Source organism: Danio aesculapii, chromosome 22 (genome assembly GCF_903798145.1).
Source record: "Danio aesculapii chromosome 22, fDanAes4.1, whole genome shotgun sequence".
Classification (NCBI taxonomy): Eukaryota; Metazoa; Chordata; class Actinopteri; order Cypriniformes; family Danionidae; genus Danio; species Danio aesculapii.
The window spans coordinates 7,431,543-7,439,894 of NC_079456.1; positions in this window are offsets into that span (position 1 = coordinate 7,431,543).

Below are 8,352 nucleotides of genomic sequence, written 5' to 3' on the forward strand. Positions count from 1 at the left end.
TAGAGGTCGACAACTACGTTTTTTTTTTTTTGGACAAGATGGGTGAGAAAAATAACATATTAATTGTTGTGTGAAATATCCCTTCAAGCGCGAGTCGTCGCCAGTGTACGTTAAGCGGAAATATTTGCTGTTGTGAGGCGTGATAAAAGTGAGGGAGATAAACAATAGCCAACATTTGAAGTAGATCACAACCTGTCATAAAGTTGTCCTAAAACGATTGAACTCCTTATCTAGGGCAATTTTGAAAACCTTTTTACTTCAAATGTCGACAACTTTACATTTAGGCTGATTAACAGAACATAAATAGTCATTAAACTTGTTATTTTTAACTATTGGTCTAGAAAAAAACTTGCTCAGGTTCAAGTCCTATAATCAGTCATTAAATAATTAAACACATCTAAGTAAATAAAAATGGCTTTTACCTACGTTTTACCGGATCCATTGCGTCAAAATATGATGGATTATGGAATCCATTTTTGAGTTTGAGTTTTTCCTGCAGTGTGTGTAGAATTCTGGCCAATCTTACTTATCTTACTTACTTATCATTATTCAACAGCAAAACCTCCAGTACGTCATCGTGCAGTGGCCTCGCATGAGTTCAGCTTCTGTTAAGCCCCGCCCTTTTTAATCTGATTGGTTTTCACAAACATCCTGGCGGCGTCACCAATATTCTGGACCGACGGAATAATATCTGCTGAAGCTAATTTAATTCAGAGAGGTTTATAGTATGACAGCGAGGTTAATTCACAGCCATTAATCTCCTCCAGTATCAGCAACAATATTAGCAGAAACACTTCTAGCAGACTGTGAAGAGCACTTAAATTCTCCAGTATGACATTAATATAAAAAATTGCTGAAATTATTTGCTGGTTTGGGCCACTGAAAATTCAGGTTTGTTACAGAAATATTTGCTAATTGGATTAGAAAAACACGAGAGGTAAAAAACAAGACAAAAATTAAGCAAAATTTAATTTATATCAAACCCTGAGAGAAGAAATAACTCATTTAGCAGAGAATTTCTTCGCTTCATAACGGTTCTCTATTACTTTATTATATACAGTTTCTCTTTCTAAAGTGATGTTATTGTTTTATTGGCAGCCCAAGATTTGTGAAGCTCTCATGTCTCTCAAAGAAATGTTTTTAGGATTATCAGCATTTTTCTGTTATAAATGTTTTCTTGTTATAAAAAAATGTAAAAGAAAGCACGAGGACTGACAAACGAAACCTTGAATCTTGTTTTCATTTGTAGTTTGTAAAATACAAAGAGTTTATTTTGGTCTCAACATATTCAAGTCTTCAACTTCATCAAAATGTCTCCTATACTAAACATGTACAAATATATTTACTACAAAATTAAATAATTACTGATTTTATTAAAAAAATAAAAAATTTATCCAAAAAGGATAACTATTCACGGTGTATTACATTTTACAACACGAGATACAAGTCACCAACATTTTAATGATTATAAAATTTAGCAAATAAAAATATATGATTAATTAATAATAATAATAATATAAAAATAACATTTTTGTTTTACACAACATTCAGTTTATTGTAAGCCAGGAAAGTCTCGTTTATATGGAAAATCATTAGTTTCTGGTTTAAATGTTATTGCAACATAATGCCATTCTAACATTCCCCTAATGCATTAAAAAAAAAATAATGCTGAAAGGGAAAGATTAGAGTCACTCATAGGTGAAATACATCATAAGATACAGGCACTTCAAACAGCAATGATAGAACCCACTGTTGCCATTTCAAGAAGAGATGAAACCAGGAAATCCTCACGGGAGAGAAACTTAACCCCAAAAATGCTGGAGCTTAAGCAGCATGAAGTTTTTCAAAATGAGAGGAAATTTATCAAGCTGTACGAAAGATGGAAAGAACAAGTTAAAGCTACACGTACCAAACTTAAGGGTGAGTGCTCTGACCAAGACTTAAGTGACTTGATGGATAGTGTAGAAGGTATGGTAGCTCAAGTAAAAACTGCGTATGAGCTTATAAGATCTCAATCAGTTCCTTCTACTGGGGTTAGAAGAAAAATGGATTCCTGTATAGCAGTAACAGCAGATATGATGGGGCTAATGAACGTGCGTATGAGTGAAGTGGGTCAAGAGGAATTTGATGATTATGCAGAAAATGCAAGAATTCACATGGTGCTTGACAAAGAGTATGCTCAGTCAATATTTTCAAACACAAGCTCCAAGTCTGTTTGTAGTCACCATTCAAGCTGCTCATCAGCTCAGCAAAGCATCACTGCAAAAAAAGCAGAATGTGCCGCTCAGTTGGCTGCAAAGCAAGCAGAGATGAAGATGGAGGAGGCTATTGCTACTCAAAGGCTAGAACTTAAAAGACTGGAGAATGAGAGAGATCTTCAAATTATAGCTGCGAAGCTCAAGGTATATTCTGAAGCTGACTCGGGTGAGTCCAGTAGTGAAAGTAGAGCAGCAAGCATTGAGGTAGCCAATTGTCCTCCAGCATCTTCTAAGAAAATTAAAGAAGAACAATCATGTAAAACAGATAACAAGAAACAGACAAGCCATACAAGTGCTGAAGCATCAGTAGTACAAGCCTTGCATAACACAATAGTTCTCAGCAAACTTCCTACACCTGAGCCCTCAGTTTTCTCAGGGGATCCACTCAAGTTCTTAGAGTGGAGAACAAGTTTCAAGGCATTAATTGAACAGCGATGTACAAATCCAGCAGATAAATTGTTCTACCTTCAGAAATATGTCAGTGGAGAAGCACAATCTGTATTGGAAGGAAGTTTCTATAGAAAGGACGATGAAGCTTATGATCAAGCATGGAAAGCACTGAATTCGCGATATGGCCACCCATTTGTGATTCAGTGTGCGTTTAGAGAAAAACTAAATAACTGGCCCAAGATTGGTTCAAGAGAGTCTGTTAAATTGAGACAATTCAGTGATTTTCTCACAGCATGCAGTAATGCTATGCCACACATAAAAGGACTACAGGTGTTGAACGACTGTGAAGAAAATCGAAAAATGCTACAAAAACTCCCTGATTGGCTGACGTCTCGTTGGAATCGGCATGTGACAATGCAGCTGAAACAATTAGAGGAATATCCCACTTTCAAGGAGTTTGCTGAATTCATGGCACAGGAAGCAGAAATAGCATGCAACCCTGTAACATCCTTTCATGCACTGAAGCTCTCTGAAGAAAAACCATCTAGAGAAGTCAAGCGCTCAAAGGCTAATGCATTCATCACTAATGTAAAAGCATCAGATAAGTCAAGAATTGTGTCAAAATCATACAGTGTTGGAGTAAGCAACTCAGTCGATGCAAACAGATCCAATAAAGTCATCACTGCGCCTTCATGTTTAAACCCAGTCACTTGCAGGTGTTGTGGAGAAAGTCACTCCATCCACAAATGTCAAACGTTCACCAGTAAGTCTGTGGAGGACAAGAGAAAGTTCATATTAGACAATAACCTATGCTTTGGATGTCTTAGGAGAGGACACAATTCGAAGAATTGCAGAAACAAAGCTACTTGTAGTATATGCAAGAAACATCATCCAACACCACTTCACGAAGACCGCCCTTGTTCAGCAGTAACAGTTTCGCAAACTATGCAAGCAGATCAAAGCACATCTTCCCTTTCCTGTTGCGTAGACAGTGGTGATGGTGGGAGTACATCAATGATAGTACCTGTATGGATTTCTTCAACTTCCACTCCTGATAGAGAGACCTTAGTTTACGCTCTTTTAGATACGCAGAGCAGCAACACCTTTGTAGACCAAGAGTTATGTGAGAGGATGGGGGCAATTTCAGAGCCAGTAAAGTTAAAGCTTACCACAATGATGGGAAAAGATTCCGTTGTTCAAAGTGAAAGAGTTTGTGGGCTCAGAGTTAGGGGGTTTAGCTCCCATGGCCTAATCAGTTTGCCACCTGCCTATACCAGAGACTTCATTCCACTTGAACTTTCCCACATTCCTACTCCTAAAACCGCTAGAAGATGGAGTCATTTGAATAAAATTGCTCAGGAAATTCCAACGCTGTTAAACTGTAAGGTCGGACTCTTGATAGGTTATGATTGCTCAAGAGCCTTGGCACCACGACAAGTTATCACAGGAGGAGATGAAGAACCGTTTGCCATCCGGACCGACTTGGGTTGGAGCATAGTTGGCAGTTCACCACAGATTGCAATGTCCACTGAAGTTACAGGTCTGTGCCATCGTGTTGCAGTTAAAGAACTCCCAATACTGACACCTACATCAGTCATCAGAGCCCTTGAATCAGACTTTAGAGATACAAGTCCAGGGGAAAGGAGCATATCACAAGATGATATACAGTTCACACAACTTCTAAATGAGAAGATTAATCAGAACTCAGAGGGACACCTTGAAATGCCTCTCCCTTTTAAGACACGCCCACAGTTACCTGAAAATAAGCAGCTGGCTTTGGTGCGACTGAAGCGTTTGAAAGTAAGATTCGAGAAAGACACCAAGTTCAAGGATGATTATGTTAAATTCATGGAAGGTGTCATTAAGGATGGTGATGCAGAGAGAGCTGAGCACCAACCCAAGACAGGAAATGTCTGGTATATTCCTCACCAGGGGGTATATCACCCAAGAAAACCAGAGAAGATCAGAGTTGTGTTTGACTGTTCCGCCAAATATGGGGGCACCGCATTGAATGATCACTTGCTAACAGGACCAGATCTGACTAATGGGTTAACAGGAGTACTCTGCAGGTTCCGGAAGTATCCGATCACAATTATCTGTGATGTGGAAAGGATGTTTCATAGGTTCCATGTAAGCCAGGAGGACAGAGATTACTTACGGTTCCTGTGGTGGGAAAATGGCGATACAAGATCAGAGCCAAAGGAGTATCGCATGAAAGTCCACCTTTTTGGAGCAGCATCCTCTCCTGGCTGTGCAAATTATGGAATGAAGTATCTTGCATGGAAAAATGAAAGGGAGTATCCTGCAGCAGCCAGTTTCATCAAAAGTAATTTCTACGTTGATGATGGGCTCATTAGTGTGGAAAATGTCGAAACGGCTATAAAACTGGTCGAAGAAGCCCGAAATGTGTGTGCAAAGGGGAAATTGCGTTTACACAAGTTCATTTCGAACAACAAAAAGGTAATGGAGTCTATCCCTGTCAGTGAACAAGCCAGCGGAGCTCAGGAAGTGGAGCTTAATTCGAATGAACTCCCAGATCAGACTGTGTTGGGAGTAAAGTGGAGTGTAGTTAATGACACATTCTCATTTAAAGTAGCCCTGGATGAGAAACCAGCAACAAGGCGAGGAATCCTCTCAACTGTAGCATCAGTGTTTGATCCGTTAGGCTTCCTGGCTCCTGTCCTTCTATTAGGAAAGAAAGTACTACAGGAAATGTGCCAAAAGGGCATTGAATGGGATGACCCAATCCCCAAAGAGTTAATGCCGCAATGGAGTAGCTGGCTAAATGAATTGAACAACCTGCACAATCTCCAGATTGCAAGATGTTTTGCTCCTGAACATCTAGGAACAGTTCAGAGGACCGAACTCCATCACTTTTCAGATGCGAGTAGTCATGGCTATGGTCAGTGCTCATATATCCGAATGCTGAGTGAAGATAGAGTGCACTGTTCTTTTGTCATTGGCAAAGCAAGGGTCGCACCCACCAAAATTGTGACCATACCCAGGCTTGAGTTAACAGCTGCAGTAATCTCTTCTGCAGTCAGTAGCATGTTAAAGGAGGAGCTGGAGCTCAAAATTGACCAAGAATATTTCTGGACCGACTCAAAGGTAGTCTTAGGCTACATTAACAATGAAGCCCGTAGATTTCATGTTTTCGTAGCGAATCGAGTTCAAAGAATTAGAGAGACAACTAACCCTGCGCAGTGGCACTACATAAACACGGAACAAAATCCTGCAGATCACGCGTCCAGGGGCCTCAAGGTGTCAGAGCTGATCACTTCAAATTGGCTCAAAGGACCTTCATTTCTCTGGGAAAAAGAAATTGTTACCACAAACACAACTCACGAGCTTCTGGTTGGTGATCCCGAAATCAGGACAACGCAAGTGCTACAAACAGATGTAGCAAAGGAAGATGATCATTTTCTGGAGAGGTTTAGTCGGTTTTCGAAATGGCACACTGCAATAAAAGTTGTTGCTCGTATCCAGCAACTAGCTAGAGACAAAACAGCTAAACCCATAAATGTTGAACACATGAGGAATGCAAGCATCATGCTCATAAAATTGGCACAAAGAGATGCCTTCAAAGATGAAATACAAATACTGAGGCATAATAAATTGCCACATAGACATCCGTTGTTCCAACTTGACCCAGTGCTTCAAGATGGTGTTCTTAGGGTGGGAGGGCGATTAAAGAAAGCTTCCTTACCTCTTGATTTGAAACACCCAGCAGTCCTTCCGAGAGATAGCGTGGTCACCCGTCTCATCATCAAGTACTGTCATGAAAAGACTCAGCACCAAGGCAGAGGACAGACCCTTAATGAACTGAGAGCTAATGGTTACTGGGTTGTTGGTGGCAGCAAAGTTGTGGCGAACCACATTAAACAGTGCGTTATATGTAGAAGAGCTCGCAGACCAACAGAGACGCAGATGATGGCAGATCTTCCTGCTAATCGTGTTGACCCCTCTCCACCATTCTCATACAGTGGGATGGATTGCTTTGGCCCATTTCTCTGTAAACAAGGACGGAAAGAGCTTAAGAGATACGGTCTTATATTCACCTGTTTCTCTTCAAGAGCAATCCACATAGAGATGCTGGAAGATCTCACCACAGATGCCTTTATAAATGCCTTGCGATGCTTCATAGCAATTCGTGGAGCTGTAAGAGAAATCAGATCAGATCAAGGGACAAATTTTGTCGGGGCGAAAAACGAGCTGACAAAGGCTTTGAAAGAATTGGACAAAGAGAGATTGACTGCTTACCTATCCCAAAAGCAATGTGACTTCGTTTTGAATGTACCTGATGCCAGTCACATGGGAGGAGTTTGGGAAAGGCAGATCAGGACTATTAGAAATGTTCTAAACTCTGTTCTTCTCCAGAGTGTAGGAAGACTGGATGATGCTTCTTTGAGAACTTTCCTTTATGAAGCCATGTCAATCATAAATAGTCGCCCACTCACCACAGATACGATCAGTGATCCCAAGGGGCTAGAGCCGCTTACCCCAAACCATTTACTCACTATGAAATCCTCTGTCCCTTTGCCTCCACCTGGGAAATTTGCACCAGAAGACCTGTATGCGAGGAAAAGGTGGCGAAGAGTACAATATCTGACACAGCAATTTTGGAGTAGATGGAGGACGGAATACCTGGCAAACATCACCCTTAGACAACGGTGGCACTCTCCAAGACGAAACATAAAGATTGGAGATATTGTCATTGTCAAAGAGGAAGAGCTTCCCCGAAATGAATGGAGACTTGGAAAAGTCCTTGATGTTTGTGCAGATGAAGATGAACTGGTGCGAAAGGCCAAAATTCAAATAGGAAATAGAAAGTTAGGGGAAAAGGGTCAACGACTGACCAATCCGTCAATTCTTGAACGTCCCATTCATAAACTAGTGGTACTTGTAGAGAAAAAGTAACATCTGAAGTAACATCTAATTTTGAGTTTTAAAAATGTCACAAGTTTAACTAGTAGTCTTGAACCACAAGTCAGAGAGATATTGTTCTTATATTTAGTTTGTGAAATTCCGCAATTTATTTAAACATTTACGTAAAGTTCATCATAAATTACAGTAATTTGGTGGGAGTGTAAATGCCAAGGACACTTTTTCTCAAAGTTGTGTACACTTGTGTTTTTTGTTATAAACTAAAATTAATTTGTTAGAATTTGTATGTAAATTTCTGTTGTAAACTTATAATATGCAATAATGCAAAACGGAGAATGTGCACCCTTGAAATTGAGTTGTTGCGGGTTTAAAAGAAAGAGTTGCTATTGGAGCATACCAGATCACATGTTTTGAGTTACGTGAAGTGCGAGACCATTGCATTATGGGTGAAACTGACATGGTGGAAGAAAGAAGCCAACGATAAAGCATGAGAGAGAGTTCATTAATCTGCATGGTCTATGAGGGCGCACACGGTAATCTATGTTTTAATTCTGTTAGATTTATGTATATTGTTGTAATATGTGAGTTTACATGAATGATGTTGTGTGTAGACACTGATGTTACTGGATTCAGAGTTGTCGCACATGTTCATATGCATATCAGCGGACATTTAAGTGAGAGACTGTGAAAAGGACTCTGAGAAATGCATATTTTAAATGTTATATGTTTTATTTCTTGTAGTTTTCACGGTGTTTACTGCAAAGAGAGAGAGAGAGAAAAACAAATAAAGAGCAAAGACATCAGTATGAAGCGTGGCTAT